At 41.2% G+C, this 26417-nt stretch overlaps 1 pseudogene across 1 annotated transcript; it reads left to right on the top strand.

Annotated features, from left to right (window-relative positions):
* The first annotated feature begins 23099 nt into the window (after positions 1-23099).
* Positions 23100-25966, top strand: LOC308239567 (E3 ubiquitin-protein ligase CHFR-like; annotated as a pseudogene). The gene is made up of 2 exons: positions 23100-23688; positions 25023-25966. The product of its transcript is annotated as an E3 ubiquitin-protein ligase CHFR-like (transcript).
* Positions 25967-26417: the final 451 nt, after the last annotated feature.

Below are 26417 nucleotides of genomic sequence, written 5' to 3' on the forward strand. Positions count from 1 at the left end.
ATCTTCCAGAAAATGTTTTACTATTTAACTTAATGGTAAAAAGAGGAAACTAGACAACTGTTTAGGTTATAAAAGCTGCAGTTAATTTCAATATGAACAAAAGAAATACTCATCACAGACATTGCAATCAATAAGGTAAATAGACATTACAGTATAATCAATCATTTATGTCACTTAATCCAGGGTGGAGAGTGGTAAGAAATTAGGCCCTAATGCATTTTAGTTTACTGTTGATGGTTGGATGTTTAGGGCAAACTATCTTGCAAATCTCAAAAATATATATATATATATATATAAATGAACAGGTTATATACACCGGCTACAAGAACACAAGTATATGATGTTTTCCAAAAGAATGAGATAGGCCAAGAAATGACTATAGTCTCCCTCACATACACACTCATACTTGCATTTAAAAATCTCCATTTGGGGAGTATGTGCAGTTCTAATAAGTAATTAAGGAATAATGAAGCTTCAAACCCAGAGTATAAGAATAGCATCCATAGGGATTCAGCAGGGCTAGACAAAGCCCTGAAGCTGTGTGTTATTAAATGTCTGGCTCTACATAATTAGAGTAGATGCATGCAGTCATGTTAGCTGCTACCATAAAATGACAGCAGAGATTAGGGATTTGGGTTTATGGCAAAGAAAAATTCATCTTTATAAACTGCATGCCTGTTATGATTTCTTTTGGAATTTGTTAACCTTTACTAGTATATAGCACAGAAAGACAAATCATCAGAATTTTGTTCCTTTAAAAATAATTATCTCATAATATCTCCATGAGGACTGTGATTATTGACAACCCCTCCTGGAAAGAAATTTTCAAGTTCCTTCAGTATTACAGCAGATACCAAAAAGCAAAAAGTTCCATCTAAAATGAGGCAATGGTTCATTCCACTTCTTCACAATGAAATTCAATGCACTTGGAAGGGACTGAATATAGAAAAGCGTGTGTTTAATTTTGTCCATTTCAATTAGCCTTTGAAATTTGAGGGTATAAAATCAAATAAATACATTTTTATGTATTTCTCACCTCAAAGAAAATATATAAAAATAAATCAAACTTATAATCTTGCCTTTCAAATAAGCGTTTCCATCTCTAGTTCTATAAGGCATAGAGCTATAATTTTCTCAATTATACAAGCTCCAAAGGCTCAAAGTCATCTTTCTCTTTTCAGATTGGTTATGCACTGGGCTAGAATCTGAGAACATGAAGTAAAGGTTTCCTTTCCTCAAAGAAAACCATACTTTGGTAGCTAGCCACCAATACATTCCCTCACAATTCTCTCTTTTCGATATCCATATCTTTGCATACTGCTCTTCCAACTTTGAATTAAGGCTGACCTATGTGACCAATAGAATATTGTAAAAGGGACAGTGTGAAACTAGGTTTTAAAATGCATTCTGACTTCTGTCTTAGACTCTTCAATTGATGTGAAGCCCTATAAGCAGGCTATGGAGAAACATGTGAAGAACAACTGAAGCCTACTGACAACAGCCAGCACCACCTTGCCAGCCATCTGAATGAGTCACCTTGGGGGTGTATAGGCCAGCCACAGTCAAACCTTCAGATACTTGTAGCATTGGTCGACATCTGTCCATGACCTCATGAGACAACCAGAGCCAGAATCCTACACACCCCAGTCAAATCACTCCTAAATTCCTGATCCTTAGAATTGTCAGAGATAATAAATATTTTATTGTTTTATGCCACTAAATTTTAGGAGTTATTTGTCACACACACACCCTTACAACCCTCTAATCAGCTGCCAAACACAAGTATTAGAAATTTTAAACCCATATCTCACAGGATCCTTTATTTTTCATTCCCTTCATTAGAACCCTGCTCCAGAGCTTCATAATCTCTCACTTATACTATCACACTTGCTCCCCAAGTGGTAATGATGACCCTTGCTTTTTATTTTTTTCACAATACTGTCAAGTTAATGTGCTGAAATTGCAGCTCTGACTGTTTCATTCCCCTAATCAAAAACTCTAAATAGTTGCCAAATTATTACCAAAATTGACTCTCAGGTCTTTATCCCTGCTTTTTAAAGCTTTATATTATATACAATCTTTTTGCTGCTTAGGTTCCATGTTAACATGTATTTGCCCCATGCCAGAGCCACACTGACTGTAAGTCCTGCATGTGTGTCTCTTATGCTCTTTGCTCCACAAACAGGCCCTCCTTATCCACTGTTGGTTACCAAAACACAGATCAAATTCTTCCTTTATGGAGTCATTCCACATGTCCCTAATATCTCCAAAGGTTACCTTAATAGGAACAGAGTGGGGAGAGCTACACTTTTTCTTTGTCTCTTTTGTTTATGTTTCTTATTTCGGCATCCTTTAATTTTTAAAATTTTTTATTCTCCTTATGTCGCATTTATTGGGGTGACATTGGTTAATAAAATTATATAGGTTTCAGGTGTACAATTATATGAATATTGTATTGTTTGTTCACCACAGCAAGTCAAGTCTCCTTCCATCACCATTTATCTCCACTTTACTCTCTTCTACATTCCCTCAACCCTCTTTCCTCTGGTAATAACCATACTATTATCTGTCTAGGAGGTGTTTCTTTACTTAATCCCTTTACCTTTTTCACTATGTCCCCCAATCCCCTCCTCTCTGACAGCTGTCAGTCTGTTCTTTGAGTCTGTTTCTATTTTGAGAATCGACATATTAATGAGATTATCTGATACTTGTCTTTTTCTCACTGGCTTATTTTACTTAGCATCATACTCTCTAGGTCCATTCATGCTGTTGCAAAAAGTAAGATTGCCCTTTTTTTTTACTGCCAAGCAGTATTCCATTGTATAAATGTACCCCAACTTTGTTATCCACTCATCTACTGATGGGCACTTGAGCTGCTTTTAAATAACGCTGCAATGACTGTAGGGGTTCATATATATTTTCCAATTAGCGTTTTAGTTTTCTTCAAATATAGTCCCAGAAGTGGAATCACTAGGTCTTAAGGCAGTTCCATTTCTAATTTATTAAAGTAATGCCATACTATTTCCCACAGTGGCTACACCTGTCTGCATTCCCACTAACAGCGCAACAGGGTTCCTTTTTCTCTTCATACTCACTAATACTTCTGCACCATTTTCAATTGCTTTTTCTGATACCTGCTCTCCATGTGCCATCATATCCCAGGCTGGGCCTCATCTGCTTCCATTCATTCTGCAGAATATATAATAAAAAATGGCTGTTTATACTGTACTTTTACTAAAAGTTTGGGAAATGAAGAGTAAGAATCATAGTTAAATTTGGATAGTACTATTCTAAAATCATTATAAAAACTCCAAGAGCATTTGTTTTCCTTTCCATCAACATAAGTTTGTATTTCTTTATTAAGATTTGATTTAACAACTTCTTTTACTCTCTTGGGTCCTTTTATATTTTCATTATACCCACCTCCTCTCTCCCTGAGTATTTGTAATGTATACCTTTCAGTTTATAACTAGGAGTAATAATATTCAACTTCCCCTTCACTTACATTGATGAATTTGGATTTTTACCTCTTACTATATATAAAAATTAGGTAAAAAAGGATCAAATACCTAAATATAAGATTAAACCATATAGAAAACATAAGTGTAAATCTTCATGACATTCTATTTGAAGATCATTTCTTATATATGAGACAAAAAAACAAGCAATGGGAAAATAAATAAATTTGACTTCATAATTTTTTAATTGTACATCAAAATACACTAACAACAGATCCAAGATGGCTGCCAACAGGACGGCAGGTTGCAAGATGGTGTGTGAGTGAGAGAATGAAAGGAGAGTGTGTGGATGTGTGGGGAGTGTCTGTATTTGTGAGTGAGGGACAGCTATATTCCACGGGACTGTTAGGGACTGGCAGACTGCTGCTGCTGCTGAAATCTCTCCCAGAGTGGCCGGTTCTGCCGCAGACACTGTGCCATCTTGAAAGGGAGAGTGATCTGAAGCCCAGCCTTACCTTCAACCGGGGAGACCTCGGATACCTCCCAGGACCCTACAACCATGATGCCCAGGGACCAGCTGCCCCAGCTGCAAATCTAGGAACACCGGGAATCCAGCCTTCCTGACCACGGGCACCTAAAAAGTCTGTCCAGGGGGAGACAAAGTGGTGTGAATATGCAGATAAGCTCTGCACCTTCTCACAGAGCAGATAGAAGGAACAGCTGAATCAAATAACATCCACCTGGAATTGGTGAATTAAACACAGCTGGTGAGGCAATACATTGACAGAAATGTCAGATTTTAACTAGAGAAAGTCAATGCAGGAGAGAGAGAGCTACATAACCAGAAACCCAGAGAGAAGCAATCATGAGGAGACAGAGAAACACCCCACATATGAAAGAAAAGGAGGAATCACCAGAAAAGGAAGTAAATGAAATAGAAGCAAGCAATATGTCAGAAATAATTCAGAGTAATGGTCATAAGGTTGCTGAAAAAGATGGAAGACAAATTCAACAATATGTGTAAGAACCAAGAGAAAATGAAGAAAAACCAAGAAGAAATGAAAAATGACATTGCTGCAATAAAGAACTCAATAGAAAGCATCAACAGTAGACTAGAAGAAGCGGAGATAGAAGACAAGGTAGGAAAAAATACCTAAGCAGAGCAGCATCTAGGGAAAAAAATTAAAAAACAGGAGGAGAGCCTCAGGGAACTTTGAGACAACACAAAACAAAACAACATCCACATAATTGGGGTGCCAGAAGGAGAGGAAACTGAGCAAGGAATATAAAACCTTTTGAAAAAATAACGACAAATAAATACCTATCAATAAAAACTTAAAATGAAAATGGATTAAATGTCCCAATCAAAAGACATAGGGTAGCTGCATGGATAAGAAAATATGACCCATATATCAGCTATCTACAGGAAACCCACCTCAGAAAAAAAGGACTCACACAGACTGATGGTGAAGGGATGGAAAAATGTTTTTCAGGTGAAATGAAAAAAGAAAAAAAAAAGCTGGGGTAGCAATATGTATATCTGACAAATTAGACCTCAAAGTGAAGGCCACAACAAGAGATAAGGAAGGCCACTTCATAATACTATTAGTAAAGGGAAGAATTCAACAAGAAGATATAACTCAGGTAAACATATATGCACCCAATACAGCAACACCCAAATACATTAAAAAAAACAACAACAACTTCTGGAGGATATCAAGGGAGAGATTAACAGCAATACAGTCATAGTAGGGGACTTTAATACCCCACTAACACCACTGGACAAATCCTTTAAACAAAAAATCAGCAAAGAAACATCAATCCTAAATGACTCACTAGATCAGATGGAATTAATTGACATCTTCAGAACATTTCACCTCAAAGTCACAGAATATACATTCTTCTCAAGTGCACATGGGTCATTTTGAAAGATGACCACACATTGGGACACAGGCAAATTCTCTTCAAATTCAAGAAGATAGAAATCATAGCAAGCATCTTCTCAGATCACAACAGCATAATACTAGAAATCAACTACAATAAAACAATTTACAAAAATCAAACACCTGGAGGCTAAATAGCATGGTATTAAACAATGACTGGGTTACCAAAGAGATCAAAGAAGAAATAAAAAACATCATGGCAACAAATGACAATGAAAACAAAACAATCCAAAATCTATGGGACACAGTGAAAGCAGTCTTAAGAGGGATGTTCATAGCTCTACAGGCCCTACCTAAAAAAAACAAGAAAAAATGGTAATAAATTACCTAACCCTACAGCTCAAAGAGATAGAAAGAGAGCAACACCAAAAGCCCAGCATAAGCAGAAGGAAGGAAATAATAAAGATCAGAGTGGAGATAAATGACATAGAGACCAAATATATATATATATATATATATATATATATATATATATATACACAAAAGATCAACACAACCAAGAACTGGTTCTTTGAAATGATAAAAAAGATTAATGAACCACTACCCAGGCTCACCAAGAAGCAAAGAGAGAGGATCTAAATAAAGAAAATCAGAAATAACAATCGATCCCACAGAAATACAAACCATTATGAAAAAATACTATGAACAACTCTGTTCCAACAAAATGGACAACCTAGATGAAATGGACATATACTTAGAAAAATACAAGCTCCCAAAACTCAATGAGGAAGAATAAAAAAAAACATGAATAGGCTGATAACTACTGAAGAAATTGAAGCAGCGACCAGCGATCAAAAATCTTCCAGCAAACAAAAGCCCTGGTTCTGATGGCTTTACAGGGGAGTTCTACCAAGCATTAAAAGAAGAACTAAGACCTATCCTCCTCAGACTATTCCAAAATATTCAAGAGGAAGGCACACTTCCAAGCTTTTTCTATGAAGCCAGCATTACCCTAATCCCAAAACCAGATAAAGACACCACAAAAAAGAGAACTACAGGCCAATATCCTTGATGAACAGATACTAAAAACCACAACAAAATTCTAGCAAATTGGATTCAGCATTATATTAGAAAGATCATACACCATGACCAAGTGGGATTTATTCTGGGGATGCAAGGATGGTACAATATCCACAAATCAATAAATGTGATACAGCACATTAACAAACTGAGAGACAAAAATCACATAATGATATCAACTGATGCAGAAAAAGCATTTGACAAAATCCAACACCCTTTCTTGATAAAAACTCTCAGCAAAGTGAGAATAGAGGGATCATACCTCACATAATAAAAGCCTTATATGACAAACCTACAGCCAATATCATACCCAATAGGCAAAAACTAAACTTATTTCCCCTAAGAACAGGAACAAGACAGGGATGCCCGCTTTCATCACTCCTGTTTGATATAGTACTGGAAGTGCTAGCCATAGCGATCAGACAAGAAGAAGAAATAAAAGGCATCCAAACAGGAAAAGAAGTAAAACTGTCCTTATTCACAGATAACATGATACTATATGTAGAAAACCCCAAAGACTCCATCAAAAAACTGCTAGACCTAACAAATGAATTTGGCAATGTAGCAGGATACAAAAATAATACCCAGAAATCTGTGGCCTTTTTATACACTAATAATGAACTCACAGAAAGAGAAATGAAAAAAAAAAAAAAAAAAAAACAATACCATTTACCATTGCACCAAAAAAAATTAAGATACCTAGGAATAAACTTAACTAAGGACGTAGAAGACATGTACTTGGAAAACTACAGGACATTGAATTAAGAGATATAGGAACACATAAATGAATGGAATAACATACCATGCTCATGGATTGGTAGAATCAACATCATTAAAATGTCCATACTACTCAAAGCAATCTATGGATTCAATGCAATCCCCATTAAAATATCAACAGCACATTTCAAAGATCTAGAGCAAACTCTCCAATAATTCATCTGGAAGAAAAAAAGAACCCAAATAGCCACAGCAATCCTGAGAAAGAAGAACAAAGTTGGAGGGATCACCTTATCAGAAATCAAGCTATATTACCAAGCCACAGTTCTCAAAACTGCCTGGTACTGGCACAAGAACAGACATATAGACCAATGGAACAGAACAGAGAACCCAGAAATCAACCCAAGCCATTATGCTCAATTAATATTTGACAAAGGAGGCAAGAGCGTACAATGGAGTCAAGACAGTCTCTTCAATAAATGGTGCTGGGAAATTTGGTCAGATACATGCAATAAAATGAAACTAGATCACCAACTTACACCATACACAAAAACAAACTCAAAATGGCTAAAGGACTTAAATGTAAGACTGGAAACCATAAAAATCCTACAAGACTCCATAGGCAGCAAAATAGCAGACATATGTCATAGCAATATCTTTACCAATGCAGCTCCTAGAGCAATGGAGACTAAGGAGAAAATAAACAAATGGGACTACATCAAAATAAAAAGCTTCTTCACAGCAAAAGAAACCATCAACAATACAACAAGAAAGCCCACTGTATGGGAGAACATATTTGCCAATGATATTTTTTTTAATATATTTTATTGATTTTTTTAAAGAGAGGAAGGGAGAGGGATAGAGAGTCAGAAACATTGATGAGAGAGAAACATCAACCAGCTGCCTCCTGCACACCCCCTACTGGGGTTGTGCCCACAACCAAGGTACATGCCCTTGACTGGAATCGAACCTGGGACCCTTCAGTCCTTAGGCCGACACTCTATCCACTGAGCCAAACCGGTCAGGGCTGCCAATGATATTTCTGATAAGGGTTTAATCTCCAAAATTTCAGAGAACTCATACAACTTAACAAAAGGAAGATAAACGATTCAATAACAAAATGGGCAAAGGATCTAAATAGACACTTTTTGAAAGAGGACATACAGGAGGCCCAGAGACATAAGAAAACATGCTCAAAGTCACTAATCATTTGAGGGATACAAATCAAAACTACAATGAGATGCCATCTCACACCTGTCAGAATGGCTATCATCAACAAATCAACAAACTATAAGTGCTGGCGAGGATATGGAGAAAAAGGAACCCTCCTGCACTGCTGGTGGGAATGCAGACTGGTGCAGACACTGTGGAGAACAGTATGGAGTTTCCTCAAAAAGTTAAAAATGGAACTCCCATTTGACCCAGTAATCCCACTTCTAAGACTATATCCCAAGAACCAGAAACACCAATCAGAAAGGATATATGCACTCCTATGTTCATAGCAGCACAATTTACAATAACTAAGATTTGGAAACAGCCTAAGTGCCCATCAGCAGATGAGTGGATTAAAAAACTGTGGTACATCTACACAATGGAATACTATGCCACTATAAAAAAGAATGAACTTTCACCATTTGCAATAGCATGGATGGAACTGGAGAGCATTATGCTAAGCAAAATAAGCCAGTCAGAGAAAGATAAATATTACATGATCTCACTCATATGTGGGATATAATGATCAACATAATTTGATGAACAAGAATAGATCGATCTAGAGACAAATGGTGGGGGTGGTTAGAGAGCAACCAAAAGACTTGTATGCATGCATGTTATCATAACCAATGGACACAGTCACTGGCACGGTGGGGGCTTGCCCGGGGTGGGAATGGCTGGAGGGGGGGTCAATTGGGGAAAAAGGAGACATATGTAAAACTTTAGACAATAAAAAAATAAAATAAATTTATAGTGGGGAAAAACTCCTATAATAATGTATGAACTCTGTGTAAAGAATGTAAAAAAAAGCAAACAAAAAAGCTTAAATTATTTTTTTTCTCTTTTAGTTTGCTTTCAATCATACTCTTCTAAATTGTATTATTAATGTTCAATGATTCTCAAAAGTGCTAAAAATATATTCTGTGTTCTATACCCTAAAAAAAGAAATGTGCTATGAAGAAAGTGTAAAGAGGCCCTGGTCAGGTAGCTTAGTTGATTTAAGTGTCGTCCAATACACCAAGGTTGTGGGTTTGATCTCCATTAGAGCATACACAAGAAGCAACAAAGGAATGCATAAATAAGTGCAACAACAAATCAATATTTCTCTCTCTCCAATATTAATTTGAAAAATTAAAAAAGAAAAAAAGTGAAAAGACAACCCAGAGAATGGAAGAAAATATGTGCAAACCATTCATCTAATACAGTGGTCGGCAAACTGCGGCTCGTGAGCCACATGCGGCTCTTTGGCCCCTTGAGTGTGGCTCTTCCCCAAAATACCACATGCGGGCGCATGTGTACAGTGCGATTGAAACTTCATGGCCCATGTGCAGAAGTCAGTTTTCGGCTCTCGAAAGAAATTTCAATCGTTGTACTGTTGATATTTGGCTCTGTTGACTAATGAGTTTGCCGACCACTGATCTAATACAAATCTAGCAGAGAACAGATAAAGAACTACAACTAAACAAGAAAAGATAACTCAATTATAAAATTCACAGAATTGAAAAATATTTCCCCAAAGAAGTTATACAAATGGCCAATAAGCACACAGAAAGATGCTCAACATTATTAGTCATTAGGGAAATATAAATTAAAATCACAATGAGATACCATTTCCAACCAGTAGAATGGCTAAAATTTAAAGAAAATAACAATTGTTGGTGAGGACGCAGAAAACTTTGAACCCTCATACATTGCTTGTGGATATAAAGGGGTTTAGCTTCTGTATAAAACAGTTTGCTGGTTCTTCAATAAGCTAAACACATAATTACTGTATGATTCAACACTGCTGGGTATATACACTCCAAATTGAAAACAAATGTTCAAAGAAAAACTTATGCATGAATGATGATAGCAGCACTCTTCACAATAGCCAAAATGTACTAGTATAAACATCACAAATGTCCATCAGTTGATGAATGAATAAACATCCATACAATGGAGTATTATTCAGCCCATGGACACAGACAATAATGTGATGAAGGCCCAGTGGGGAAGGGGCAGGAGCAGGGTGGAGGAAAGCAAAGGGGTGGGATGGGGTTATCCCTAATAAAGTCAAGAATAAAAAAATCAAGTACTGCCTGGCCAGAGTGTCTCAGTTGGTTGAGCAGCATCGTCCTGTGCACCAAAAGATTGTTGGTTTGATTCCAAGGTCATGGTACATACCTGGGTTGCAGGTTCAGTCCCCAGTCAGGTGCTTACAGAGGGCAGACAATTAATGTTTCTGTCTCACATTGATGTTCTCTCTCTCTCTCTCTCTCTCTCTCTCTCTCTCTCTCTCTCTCTCTCTCTCTCAGCATGTCCTCAGGTGAGGATTAAAATTTTTTAATCAAGTACTAATATATGCTATAATATGATGCACCTTGAAAACATTTTGTAAAGTGCATGAATCCAGACACAAAAGACCACATATTTTGTGATTAAACTTATATAAAACCAGAGGCCTGATGCAAGAATTCATGCATGGGTGGGGTCTGGCCAGAGGCCCCCATCGGCCAGGGGAGGGGCTGCAGGTAGTTGGCCACCTGCTGGCCCCTGATCAGAGTGATTAACTCCTTTAGCTTTTTCTTGTCTGTGAAGCTCTTTATCTGGCTTTCAATTCCAAATGAGCTTTGCTGGGTAGAGAAAGGTGTGGCAAGAAATATTCAAAGTTACGAAGAGCAAGGACCTGCAGTCAGGGTGACCTTCCTTTTGAAAGGACATGTCTGCTCCGGGCTGAGGGTTTGATCTCCATGAAACCCGGGTCAGTCTTTGCATCGGCAAGTGGAATCGTTGAGGCCTATTTGAGAGTCGCCAAGGCTGGGAGCGTGATCTCAGAACAGTTAAAAACACGTTCATGAAGGGATGTTATGGGTTCTCATCAAAAAGCCCACACGTGTCTGTGCTACACCAACAGGTTTGCTTTAACACAGAAGCCTACATCCGCAAGCCCACCTGCCTCCAAGAGCTGGTGGGAGGTTGAAAGTGGCCGTAGGTAGATGAGGCCGGTGCCAAGTGACCTGGCAGGTGACAGCGGCTTGGCAGTCTGAGCCCCAGGTGCGGGGAGACAGGCTCTGACGTCACCACAGCGTGGAGGATTTGACTGCAGCGGCTTCAGAGCTTGTTGCTATTTTATTTTATTTATATCTCCCTTTCCCTTTAAACCTCTCCAGGTTGCGTTAGTTCCGAGAGAGGAGCAGCCTTTGCAGCCTCCTCGGTGGAGAGCAGGCTTTTGATCTGGATTCACATGCAGCCAGAGTCCTGTTTAGAAACACGTGTAGGTCTTGCATTATTTGCTCTATTACCGATAAAGAGGGTTTTAGATTCTGGCACGAAAATATGTTTATCCACCAGGGCAGGAGGCTGAGCACAGCCACAGGGACAGCCACAGTACTTCACTCCTTCACAGGCCTCCGTCCAAGGGCGGTGATGTAGGCGCTTCACACATGGAAGGGGCTGGGGAGCAGGGTCTGGCAGCAAACGCAGAACACGGCCATCAGCAGCCCTGCTATTCTCAGACCTTCTGTCTCAGTCCCGATCTTCCCACTCCAGGTCTGTAGCGTCTTCCTTTTGAGGCAGATTCAGGCGTCTGGGCACATGATGTTTATCACACCCTGTTTTCTGTGTGGGTGGTCCACATGGTGGTGTTCCTAAATCAGGCTTCCTTCGGCATTGCAGTGGGGGGGGGGGGGGCAGCATGAAGGTGTGAACACAATCCGTGGGGACTCCTCACTGAGCGCCTTCTGTATACCTTCTGTATACCTGGTGGGGGTCTCCCCTCAGAAGGGGTACTCCCTGTGTCTGCGACCAGCAGGTGTGTGCGTTGGGGGGCGGATCAGGCTGGTTGGCTGCCTCAGTGTCCTCATAGCCGCAGTGTCAGTGGGTGGGGCAGAGTACCTGGGACCCTGGATTCCCTCTGGGGTTTGCAGAACCACCCCATCCCTTTGTTCTCCCATTCTCCATGGAGGCTGCTGTTGGCAGATGGCTGGACTGATGGATCTCCATCAGACCTACAAGCCATCCTCCAGGGGTTTCCTGACTCCTCTGCGTCCCCCGCTCACCTGAAGCCCCTAAAATAGTTTGGGTGCCTAGTGCTCAGAGGCTCCTGTGAGCTTGTGGAGGTGGGCCCTTGGTCATCGGTTTTTATTTTTTTACTACATTTCTTCCGTGTGCAGTGATCACACTTCATCTGGAGCGGGGCTGGCCTGAGTGACCTTGTGGAGCGTCTAGGGAGGGGAAGTAGCCAAGTGCCCGAGGCCAAGTTCCAGGAGGCCGGCAGCAATGGTTCATTGGTGCCTGTCCTGTCCTCTTGAGATTGAACCTGGAGGACTACTAAAGGAGCCAATCCCCAGTTCCGCCCGCCTCCACCACCAATTGATTAGAGTCTGAGGGCCTGGAGGAGGAACCAAGAGGTCTGCCTTTTAGCCACTGCCTAGTCACCACTGCCACTGATTGATCAACTGAGGCTCCCTCAGCTCCCTAGCCTAGCATTCCGTCTAGCCTTCAGGCATTTTGGACATTTCGGACCCTGTGTTTTTATATATTAGGATAGAATTAGAAAGCAGATTGGTGGTTTACAGGGGCTGAGGGGAGATGATAATGGGGAGTGGCTGCTGCTTAGTGGGTACAGTATTTCTTTTTGGAGTGATAAATATTTTCTGGAACAAGATAGTGGTGATGGTTGCACACACTGTGAATGTGCCAAATGTTATTAAATTTACACTTTCAAATGGTTAAAATGGTAAATGCATAAATATTGCTACATTAAAAAAGAGACAGATCCTTATGCAACTATATAGAAAGTGGCTTATGTTATTTTTGTCTTTAAAAAGCAAGTTGCAAAAATGAGTGTGGAGCATGATGGGACACAGATGCATGCCCCATCTAAGTTTATATTTCTACTAGAGGCCCAATGCATGAAGATTCATGCAAGAATGGGCCTTTCTTCCCCTGGCTGCTAGCACTGCCTTCGCTCTGGCCCAGAGCCGCCTTTATGCCTTCCCATGCTGCCCAGAGGCCCGGAGCAGCTGGGGAAGTGCGTAACACCTGTGACCCACCCCCGGCCACTCAACGCCTGTGTATGCAAATTAACCCGCCAGCTTTATTGTGTTAATTTGCATACTCACTCCTGATTGGCTGGTGGGCATTGCGAAGTTACAGTCAATTTGTATCTTTCTCTTTGATTAGTGTAGATACTTTTAGTGAAGATACAGCTGTTATAACAGACTAGAGGCCTGGTGCATGAAATTCATGCATGGGGGGTGTCCCTTAGCCCGGCCTCCACCCTCTCCAATCTGGGACCCCTCAGGGGATGTCTGATTGCCTCTCGCAATCTGGGACCACTGGCTCCTAACCCCTCTGCCTGCCTGATCACCCTAATGACCTCTGCCTGCCTGATCGCCCCCAACCACTCTGCCTGCCTGCCTGATCACCCCTAACTGCTCCCCTGCTGGCCTGATCACCCCTAACTGCCTCTGCCTTTCCCCGCACCAGGGACCCTGGATTCCCTCCTCTGGCCAGTCACAGGCACCCAGGATCTGGGCTGGCTTCACCCGGGCCAGCCACAGCCACAGGGGACTGTGGGTGGGCAGCTTCACCTGGGCCACAGCCACAGGCACCCGGGACTGTGGGGTGGGCAGCTTGTACCTCTCCTGGGCAACAGGCACTGCCACTGGTGCCCAGGACCTCGGGGCAGGCAGCTTGTCCCTCTCCCAGGCCGCAGCCTCAGCTGCTTGCACCCGGGACCACGGGGACCATGGGGTGTGAGGATTTTCCCTCTCCTGGGCCACAGCCCTAGCCACTGGCACCCAGGACTGTGGGACGGGCAGCTTGTCCCTCTCCCGGGCCTCAGGCACAGGCGCAGCCACTGGCGCCCAGGACCATGGGGCGGGCAGCTTGTCCCTCTCCTGGCCCCAGCCTGGCTGGTACCCATTCCTTTCTCGAGAGCTCATTTGTGCCTGGCTGGTCCCCATTCCTCTCTCCCCAGTGTTGAGTGACTGAACAGTTACAGTGTGATAGCGTGAGGGCATGATGATGTGAGGGCGTGACAACTATTTGCATATTAGCTCTTTATTACATAGGATAAGTATCCAAATCTCAGTAGTTTAAGGAAATTGAAGTTAATTTGTTGCTCATGTAGAATTCAAAATGTGTTTTTCTATCCTGAGCAAGTGTCAGTCTTCTAGGCAGTGACTCAGGGTCCTTCAAAATGTGATTCTGCCATCTTCACCATGGTGATTTCACTTGACATATGCAAGGGGAATAACAAGTAAGTAAGCACATGGGAGTTTTTATGGGTATGGCCTAAAAGTGTAACATTTTATTGGTCAAAATGCAGTTACATGTCATCATTTAACTGTACGGGAGACTGAGATATGTAGTCTAGGTTTTTGCCCAGGAAGAAGAAAGGTTTAGTGAGCAGCTATTTAATCTCTTCCATAAATATTTAAAAATTTTATTTATTGATTTTAACATTGGGAAGTGAGTCAAGGAAGATTAGAGGGAGATTTTCATTTTTTATCCTATAATGTTCTATTTTGAATAATTTTCAAGGAGCATGACTGTTATGGGGTAAACTGTGCCCCCTCCTTCAAAATTCCCATGTTGAAGCCCTAACCTCCCAGTACCACAGAATGAGACTGCATTTGGTATGAGGTCCTTCAAAGATGTGAATAAGGTAAAATGAGGCCATTAGAGTGGGCTTTAATCCAATCGGATAGGTGTCCTTTTAAGAAGAGAAACTTTGGACACACAGAGAAGACAGTAGGGGTGTTACACACAGAAGAAAGACACCAAGAGAAGGCACCCATCTGTATGTCAAGGAGAGAGGCCTCAGAAAACACCAAAACTGCAGCCAAAGACTTTTAGCCTCCAGAAGTGCAAAAAATAATAGTTGTTTAAGCAACCCAGTCTATAAGTACTTTATTATGGCAGCTCTAGCAACCTAATACAATGGCATCCTATCTAATAGAGAGAATATGCTAATTGACCATCACTCTGTCACAAAGATGGCTGCACCCACAGCTGAGGCCAAGTTCTCATAAGGAGCCTTAAGGAACAATCAGCAGGGACCTGAGGCTACGCCCTCGAGGGGCTTGACAGGGGGTCTCAGGCCACGCCCCCCACCCTGGCATTAGGCTGGGAAACCTCAGGCCGCATCCCTGCCCCCCCGCCGCAGTGCCAGGCCAGGGGACCTGAGGCCATGCCAGGGGACCTGAGGCCACGCCCCTCACCCAGTGGGGCTTGACAGGGGACCTCAAGGTGTGCTTCCCATCCTGGTGCTGGGCTAGGGAACTCAGGCTGCTCCCCTGCCCCAGCACCAGGGTGGGGGACCTCAGGTCATGCCCCCCACCAGGCAGGGGTTGACAGGGGACTTCAGGCTGTGGCCCCCACCCCAGCACCAGGCCAGGGGACCTCAGACTGTGCCCCCCACCCCAGCACCAGGCAAGGGGACCTGAGGCTGTGCACCCCTGCCTGGCTGGGCTTGACAGGGGACCTCAGGCCGTGCTCCCCACCCAGTGGGGCTTGACAGAGGACCTCAAGGATCTGCTGGGTCGGGGGAACTCAGGCCACGCCCCCACCCAGCGGGGCTTGATGGGGGACCTGAGACTGAGCCCCCTCCAGGTGCTGAGCCAGGGGACCTGAGGCTGCACCCCCCCTTCCTGGTGGGGCTTGATGGGGGACCTCAGGCCATGCCCCCCACTCAGCGGGGCTTGACAGGGGATCTCAGGCCATGTCCCCTACCTGGCGGGGCTTGACTGAGGACCTCAAGGCATGCCCCCTGCCCTGGTCTGAGCTGGGGGACCTCAGGTCATGCCCCCTTTCCTGGCACCGGGTCAGGGGACCTGAGGCTACGCCCCTGCCCAGCAGGGCTTGACAAGGGTGGGACTGGCCGGGTTTGGATTTAGCCCAATGCGGGGGGGGGGGGGGGTGGCCGGATCTGGGTCTCATGCGATTTTGAGGTGCATGTGGGTGGGCAGGGACTTGACTCTGGGTTCCATGGTGTGCCTGAGACTCTGACAGGAGGAGGAAGGTTTTCATATACATTTTACTAATTTTCTTTCATCTCTGACACTTCTATTATAGAGAAAGGGCAAATAGCAATTTTAATTATTTCCTCTAATTAATCCCCTTTTAATATGCACGAATTTCATGCACTGGGTCACTAGTATTTTTATAACAAAATAAAAATTAAACCTTGATATGACTGTCAAAGTTCTATTTTCAAAAGTGAATAAAACAGCCCAACTGGTGTGGCTCATTGGTTGAGTGTTGACCCATGAACCAAGAGGACACTGGTTTGATTCCCAGTCAGGGCACATGCTCTGGTTGTGAGCTCACCCCCAGTAGGGGGCATGCAGGAGGCAGCCTGTTGATGTTTCTCTCTCTCAATATTTTTATCTCTCTCTCCCTCTCTCACTCCCTTGTTTTCTCTCTAAAAATCAATAAAACATATTTTTTTAAAGTGAGAAAAACAGCTTCCCCATGCCCTAATATAAAATTCTCTTCCTTTTCCAGTAAGTGCCTAAAATACTCTTTAATGGTTTTATATGAAAAGGTTTATGTGGTGCAATTTAAAAATATCCAGAAAACAATATATCACTTTCTAGGAACAATTAAGTTTGAAATTAATTAGAAAATTAGCCAAAACCGGTTTGGCTCAGTGGATAGAGCGTCGGCCTGCGGACTGAAAGGTCCCAGGTTCGATTCCGGTCAAGGGCATGTACCTTGGTTGCGGGCACATCCCCAGTAGGGGGTGTGCAAGAGGCAGCTGATCGATGTTTCTCTCTCACCGATGTTTCTAACTCTCTATCCCTCTTCCTTCCTCTCTGTAAAATATCAATAAAATATATTTAAAAAAAAAAAAGAAAGAAAATTGGCTCACTTGGATTCTCACAATGCTGATTTATTGAAGTGAATTACTGAGTTCAAAATTTGCAAATAGAGAGTTTAATCCTTTCATAGTTTTATTTTTCAAAGCTGAGTTTTTGCTTTTGACTACTTTTTCATTTTTCTAATTTTATTGTTATTACTGAATATTATGATCAGAAGTTGAATATTTTGTGTCCTCTGCATACTATTTATTATTGGTTAAGCTCAAGCAAAAAATATGGCAGTCAACAAATATTTATTGAGTGATCACCATCACAACCAAGCAAGACAAGGATGAATCTACATATTGTTGACAAATAATTCAGTTGCAAAGTAATGAATGCAAGTCCAATGTCATTGTGGCAGGAATAGCAACTTTTCCTGGGATATAGAGAGGACTAAAGTAATGACTTCAGGAATTTTTTTTTACATTGCCCTGATTCTGCATTGCCTTGTCTGACAGGAGTTTTCAAATTCTACAGCCAATACAACTCCACACAAGAGTGTTCTCTTAACAGCTATCAGAAGCAACATGTTGATTATAGAACTCTCAATTCTATAATCCACAAAATTCAGCCGAGAAAATTCAGCAACTATATTTTATTTACTTCTTTATTTTGACATCAATTTGAATTGCTATTGTTCAAATCCATGTCATGCATATCCCCACTATGTAACATCACACCCCCAATTACAACAAATGCCTTTTCTGTGCATCTAGTTTGCACATACCTCTATGGTTTTCACATACTTCCATAGTTTTAGAAAGAGAAGTATTATCTCTTGCAGTGATATACTCAGTCTTTCAAATACCCTTTCATTTGTGGCAATATTATTTCTTCTATCTAAAAGAAATAAAGTAAGAGCCTGAAACAAGGGAAGTGAAGAGTGTTCTGAGGTTTAATGAACCCTTTTAAGGTTTTAGAGTTGATACCAGGTCAAACACATTATAATTGAAGACATGGGTTCCTATTCATACTAGTGATACTCCTGTGATTCTATAAATGTGATCCTGTGATCTTCACTCTCTTTGAATTTAACCCTGCACTTTTCAAATATATTTTAAAGAATATTTTACTTTTCCTGTGATCATTATTACCATCTCTCTGTGAACCTATCATTAGAGAAAGATGAGTATCCAGGAGCTGATGTGGGCCTTCATGAAACTTAGGAGTGCCTTTTTTTTTAAAGAGCTAAATGCAATTGTATTGAGTCAGAGTAGATGCAAAGTTTATCCACGTACATAGTCATTAACTTACACATTAGGATTTTGTTTTGTTTATAGGTACATATGTGTGTGTGTGTTTCCTCAGAAAAAGTGTGATATTAAATTTTCAAATACAAATGACATGTCTTCTAGGGTATAAAGAATGGAAAAGTTTGTTTACTTTTCATAAATGAAATCAAGGCTTCCTTCACCACATGCAGCAGCAGTCCAAGGCTATGATTCACAGGGTGAAATTACCACCTGACCCTTGAAGATTCTAAGTGCATCAGCAAACAGCAGAATCTCTTTCTTTGTTGTATGCCTGGAGAGCCTCTCCTTCACCCCATCCCCTTCACCCCTGAACATAAACACACATAAGAAGAAAGAATTACCATGATGCACCCACCCTGGCATTGTTACAAAATCAAGATAATAGAAAATGCAATGCCCTTTCTCAAGATAAAATAATTCCCTTTGCATGGAAAGGGAATTACTGAAAAAAAATCAGTCAGTAGAAAAACAGATTGAAGCACTCTATATTTCTATTTTCTTTATTTGAAATATGAGATCAGTCAGACCATGAGTGTTTACTGAAAATATAAATAGATGAAAAACCTTGGCTCTGCAATTTTTTCTGAGAAGTCAGTATATCTCATAATTTACTAGAACTAATATAATCTCTTGCTCTAATTTATACAACCTAAGGCCCCAGTTATGTTTTATTTTGCCAATGCTTCTTATAAAACCTAAAGCTCCCCTTTTTCTACTTTTATTTACAAGAACTTACAAGCAATGCACACTATCACTATATGTTGAGACTGAAAATACTACTGATAATCATAGTATTCATCATGAAAGTACCAATTAAATTATGCTGTAGTAATAGCTTAACAATTAACTTTGGTTTTTGCATAAATATCATATGTATTTTAGTAAATTCCCAGAGAATGGAGAAGCATAGTAGCTGCTGTTTTTTGCCTTTTTTTTTTTTATAAGCATATGCTACTATTCTGCTGCCAGTAACTATGGGATGCATTTTCAATGTGGTCAGAAGGATTCAGATGGTTTATTACATTATAGTGAGTATAGCCAGTAGAATATTTGAATGTCAAATTCTTATTTAGAAGTATAAGACTTCACCCTGTTAGCATGGCTCAGTTGTTAAGCATTGGCCTATCAACCAGGAGGTCACAGTTCAATTCCCTGTCAGGGCACATGCCCTAGTGCAGGCTTGCTCACCAGTGAGGGGTGTGCAGGAGGCAGCTGATCAATGATTCTCTCTCATCATTGATGCTTCTATCTCTCTCTTCCTCTCCATTCCTCTCTAAAATTAATAAAAACATATTTTAAAATAAAAAATAAAAGCATAAGACTTCCAGTTTGAATGTATTACCATAAATCAATGTGAAATCTCCATTACAGTATTCTGAGAACTAGAATGTCGACAACCATTTGGGGTGATCTAATCTTCATCTGGTCTATGGACATAGTGATGATCAGAATCATAATCAACTAAATAAACACAATTAAATAGTCAATAAAAGCAATCTTTGCCTCCATTTTTATGAAATTGCTCTCATCAATTATTTTTGTTTCATATACTAAAAGGTATGTTTCAGAAAATTAATTATGGGAAAGGTCTTAAAGGTCTAAAGTACAGATACATTCTGTTTTAGGCCCTAATATAACAAATAAAAACTAATATTTATTGAAGACTTACTTCATATGTTATGCATATTTTAGCCATTGTATTTAACTATACCATTAAACTAGATGTAAAATTGTATCCCCCTTTTCAGTTAGGTTAAGTAACTTGACTAAAATTACACAGTAGCAAGTCTCATATTAATTGTCTAAATGAAGATCCTCGATGTCTTAAAATACAAACAGGTTCTAAGTAACTCTAAAACAAGTAAGTGAATTAACTCAATGAAATGTTTAACTTTCTGCTTGTCATTAACTGGAGTTTATAATTTTTAAAATAGACTTTATTTTTTAGAGTAGCTTTGGATTCACAACAAAATTGAGAAGAAAGTACAGAGAGTTTCTATGTATCCCCTATTCACATATATGTACAACCTTCTCAACTATCAACATCCTGCACCACAGTGGTACTTTTGTTACAATTGATGAACTTACATTGACACATCATTATCACCCAAAGTGCTTAGTTTACATTAGGATTCACTAGTGGTGTTGTACTTTCTATGTGTTTGGACAGATGTATAATGACAGGTATTCACTATTGTGGTATCATACAGAATAGTTTCACTGTCCTGAAAATCCTTTGTACTCTGCCTATTCATTCCTCCCTTTGACTAAACCCTCTTAACCACTGATCTTTTTACTGTCTCTATAGCTATGTTTTCTCCAGACTGTCATATACTTGGAATTATGCAGTAGGTAGCCTGCTTGTATTAGCTTCTTTCACTTAGTAACATACATTAAAGGTTCTTCCATGCCTTTTCATGATTTTATAGTTCATTTATTTTTATTGCTGAATAATGTTCCATTGTTTGGATGTAACACAGTATATTTATCCACTCACAGATGTTCTAGTTTTAAACATATAAATTAAGCAGAGGAGTGAGGTTCTAAGTAACTCTAGAGTAACTATACACCACTGGCTCAAGGATACATCATTCATGAAATTCTTCAGGGTTAGTCCTGCATGGTTATGCTCCAGGTCTTTAAAAATTCCGACCATTATTTGAGCTCATGAATATAAATATATACTTGCGTGAACCAAGATTCATCAAACAATGAATTCATTTCTGACAGCAGTTTCTAAGGAAATTTTGTGAAAGAATATAGTTGTACTTCAAGGCAGCAACCCTAAGATATTATACTATGGCTGTATAAATCCTAGTTTTTCCTCAGTTATCTAGTAGTCAACCACATAAAAATAAAAATAACTTGACGTATATACAAAGACATAACACTTCTGCATTAATTAATCATATTATCAAGATTGATCTTGTTTATTGAGAACCAAAGGAAACATATGTGGCAGTTATCAAATCACTTTAATGATTAAAAGTGACAGATTAGAAAATTCAAGCCTTAAAATTTATTTTAATAATTGATGTCTTTTTACATTTTCTATTTATTATTTATTTGTTTGTTTATCTTTATTGTTGAAAGTATTACAGATGGTCCCTCTTTTTCCCCAATGACCCCCTCCACCCCACACCCACCACCACTGAGGCTTTCACCACATTATTGTCTGTGTCCAGGGGTTATGCATATATGTATGTAAGTTCTTCGGTTAATCTCTCCCAGCCATCCCCTTAACCCCCTCCCCTCTGATATTATTCAGTCTGTTCCATGTTTCTATGTCTCTGAATCTATTATTTGTATATCTTCTTTCAAGAAATGTCTATTCATTTCTGAATTAGGTTATTTTTTATTATTTAGCATTAGAAGTCATTTTATGTATTATGGATATTAATCTGTTACTAGATATATGATTTGCAAATGTTTTTTGTCACTCCATGAATTTTCATTCTGTTGATAGTGCCCTTTGACACAGAAAAGGTTTTAATTTTTATGAAATCCAATGTACCTATTTTTTTTTTTTTTGGTCTCTGCTATGGTATCATATCCAAGAAATCATTACCAAATCCAGTACTTAGCTTTCCCCCTATGTTTTCTTCTAAGAGTTTTATACTTTTTATTTTTTGAATCCATTTTTACTTAATTTTTGTACATGATGTAAAGTAAAGGTCCATTCTTTTGCATGTGGATATTCTATTTTCTTAACATTATTTATTTAAAATAATGTCTTTTCCCCATTGAATGGTCTTGGTACTACTGTCAAAAATATTTGTCTATAAATTTGAGGGTTTATATCTATGTTTTTTATTATATTTCACTAGAGGCCTGGTGCATGAAATTCATACACTCAGGGGGTCCCTCAGCCCGGCCTGTGACCTCTTGCAGTCTGGGAGCCCTCAGAGAATGTCCGACTACCGGCTTAGTCCTGCTCCACATGTTGGACATCCTTAGTGCTGCTGCGGAGGTGAGAGAGGCTACCACCGCCACTGCTGCACTCGCCAGCCATCAGCCTGGCTTCTAGGTAAGCGGTGCTCCCCCTGTGGGAGCGCACTGACCACCAGGGGACAGCTCCTGTGTTGAGTGTCTGCCCCCTGGTGGTCAGTGCACGTCATAGTGACTGGTTGTTCCACCATTCAGTCGATTTGCATATTAGCCTTTTATTATATAGGATATCGTCTGCAAATGAAGATGGTTTTATTTTTGTCCTTCCAATTTAGATGCCTCTTATTTCTTTGTCTTTTTACTCTGGCTTTTTATTTATTTATTTTTTTCATCTAATAATGGTGAAAAAATTCACTCTTATTCTCTCAGAATTTTAAGTTAAATATTCTTAAAATTTACAAAAAAATATATGTACCATAGATGGGCTTTCATATAAGACACAAACATAAACCTTAAATTCAAAAATTTTATAGTTTTTATGAAAATTTATTTCAGTACCAAGCATTTATAATTCTATAGGCAACTTAAGAAATGGGAACAAGGTGGGGTTAGGTGCATTCCAGGCAGCATGGCTGGGCAAGGGGCAGGTGAGAGGCTGCGTGCAGAGGAGGCGCTGATATCAGAAGGCCAGCCATAGGGAGGAGCAGCCGGCACAGCCTGTCCCAATGTTTCTAGGTCTCTGCAGATGTGAATCTGATGGAGCAGCCAGGGAAGGTGAGCAGCCCCCGCAGCAGCAGCAGTAGGGGAGGCTCATCTGCTTGGGCCATGAGGAAGCTAAGTCACAGGTCCTCCTGAGGAAAGAAAAATGGACTATCTGGTGGAGGAGAGGTTGTGACCTTTTATTCCCTTGCAATAAATTGGTCTCTGGAGGTCACTGTAAAATTATAGTGGATGAAACATCTGCTCCAGTGTCGCTGGAAGATACCAACACTGATGGAATAGTAATTAACAAGCTGAAGGTTGTTAAGAAGCAAACTTACTTGTCCTTAGCAGGTGGGGATGTAGTCTACTTGGTGTACAGGAAGAATGAGCCAGAACACAATGTGGCATATCTCTATGAATCTTTAAATGAAAAACAAGGCATGGCACATGTCTCCTTTGAAGCTAGTAAAGAAAACATGTTCCACATAACCAAAGATATCTCAGGTGCAGGGCGAGGTGACTATCCCCAGGTTCTGCCATTGTCACCCAACACTCAGGCATGCTTTAAGGAACCCCAGCCATCAGCATCAATGTTGGAACTCTTCCCCTCAGCCTCTACCTCTTCCACAGAGCCCACTACAGGGCAAGCACTGCTGCCACCACAACCTTTTGCAGTGAGGGTTCAGGAATCTGGAGAAGGGGCCGCAACATAAATGGATACACTAGACAAGACATATAAATTTGGAAGGCATGGGGAACCAGGTGGAAACCTCCTCTCTAGTGGAGTGGCTCCCCAAATCTCCAGACCCATGGCTTTTTATTCACTAGAATATACATTTTGCCCTTTAGCAAAGCAAACAGACATCAATGGTAAGGTTTGGTAAACAATAAAGGATTATCAGCTTAGGGCAGCCATGGGCAAACTACGGCCCGCGGAGCCGAAAGAGCGGAGGGTTCTCTTGCTCTCCCCTCCGCTCCTTCACCAGCAGCAGTGTTAACATGGCAACTTTGGGAAACACGGCCGCAGCTCCTTCTTCTGAGTGGGCGGATTTATATCCGCCCATTCAGTAGAAGGAACAACCTCTCAATCTTCCAGAGGCTCCTTGTAATGCCCGCGGACACGTCCCCCGACATCACCCTGGGAATGCGTAGACACGTTATCGTGGTGATGTAGGGAGACACACCCCTGGAGAGCACAGTATCAGAGCATTAGCTAAAAAGGAGACCAACAACACTGTTCCCACTGAAGTTGATGTTTTAAAGACCAAAAACCTTTCAACCCAGTCTACATTGCCTTCTACATCTACGTCCCGGGCATAATTTGGAAGTTACACTAAAGAAAATGTTTAATTTACTGTTTACACATTTTGTTCTTTTCTATTTGTTTTAGTTTTAAATTATTTTATTATATTTAAGTTTAATTTGAAAGGCTTTTGTACCTTTCCTTTGTTAGGCAATTTTATTTTGCCTTTGCCATCTTCAATATAAGGTATGTTATTGTGCTATGATTCCTCCATTTTTTGAAGTTTCAAATTATAATAATTAGTGTTTACATTCTTCTTGTTAAAATGTTTGAAATGAATAAAACTATTGAAATTTAAAAAAAAAAAAAGACCGTACCTTTTTATGTAATGATGTTTACTTTGAATTTATATTAGTTCACACAGACTCCATCCATGCTTTTGTTCCGGCCCTCCGGTCCAGTTTAAGAACCCATTGTGGCCCTTGAGTCAAAAAGTTTGCCCACCCCTGGTTTAGGGGATTGCCTTCAGCTATTCAGCCAATAGCAGGGTAATACAATGCTGATTCTTAGCCCTGCTGAATATCAAAGTCCATCAGCCTCCTGAGGACTTCTTGCATTTATTATGACCTGCTGGTCTTAGCCTCCAGCACATCGCCATCCAGCTCCACCTGCAGAGGTGAGGCCCTTTCCCAGAAAGGGTGTGGTCCATCGTGACAAGTGATGAAACCTCCAAGGATCCCTTCATCTGTCCCAGACAGAGAGGGAGCATTCTTTCCTTCGACAGAACTGCAAGATAGGGAGGATCTGAAGCCCATGAAGAAGAAAATGAGAGGAGACAAGGAGGCTGATCTGACCTGAACCTGCATTTGTTGGTCACAGACCAGTTTAGGGATTCCCACAGTATCCTAGAGGGTGTCAGACTACTGGCCGTGAAGCCAGACAAGATGGAAGAAGATGCTCACATGCATCATCTTCCAGGACCTGGGGCACAACTGTGTGAGCCTGCAGCCCTGAATGCACACCTTCTGCTCAGCCTGCCACTCGGGCTGGGTGGAACACTCCACCTGCAGCTGTCTGGTGGAGCGGATCTGTAAAAACCACATCCTCAACCACCAGGTGGAAGCATACCTTCTCCAGCGCCCAGACAATAGCCGCAGTGAGGAAGATGTACAGAGCATGGCCACCAGGAGCAAGGTCAGGCAGAACATGCTTCAGCACAAAGTCAGGAGGTCTTTCTCAGACAAGGAGGGCAGTTTGGAGAAGCTGTCAGATGTGGACAGCCAATCTTGGGATGTCAGCCAGCCTTGGTCCTGTGCGGACAGTACCCCAGTACTGAAGGCAGGGGGCGGGAGGGCGGGGGCTTCCCAGTGAGCAGGGAGCACCGCAGGCCTCTGGGGACACATCATCAACTCCTGCCAGTCTCACAACAGCCCAGGATTATGTGTGTGCCCTGCAAGGAAGCCATGCCATATGCACCTGCTGCTCCTGGCCCACGCCCGACTGGAGGATGTAGTGTGAGCATGAACAGGAACCCCGCATCACTCCCCAGCAGTGTACCCTCTGCCTGCAGCCCTGCTGCCACTGTACTGGGGCTGTGACTGAACTGGTTGACTGGTCCTCTTCTGTGCTCAACGTGGGCTTCAGGTGGCTCCACAGGATGCTGAGCAGCAACAACTAGGAGTCTGACATCCTGAAGAATTATCTGATGGTTGGGGTTTTAACGTGTTGGCTGAAAGCCTGGTGACCCTTCAGAGGGCAGTGTTCCACTGTCTGATTAAAGCCTCATGGAGAACACCCTGCTGTGTTACTGCTGAGGCCTTCAAAGCTTCCTGGAGCTGCCTTAACAATATCAGCAGAACACTCCTGCCTCCCAGTTGCCAGTGGCTATAACATCCCCTTCTGAGGGCTATGGAGCCTCCACTGCTATACTCAGGTGAAGGCCCAACACACAATGGAATTCAATCAGATCTGTGAAGAGACAAGATTCAAGAACTAAGTGTCTGAGGAGGCACCAAGATGGCTTGGGAGTATGAGGGTCAATGACAGCGTGTTTCAGGAAATATCAAATATGAACATTTTAAGGGCATTTTACAGATCCCCTCAGGGTATGCTGGGGTTCTCTGCATGGC

The sequence above is a fragment of the Plecotus auritus genome (assembly GCF_963455305.1).
Source record: "Plecotus auritus genome assembly, chromosome: X".
In the NCBI taxonomy this organism is placed as follows: domain Eukaryota; kingdom Metazoa; phylum Chordata; class Mammalia; order Chiroptera; family Vespertilionidae; genus Plecotus; species Plecotus auritus.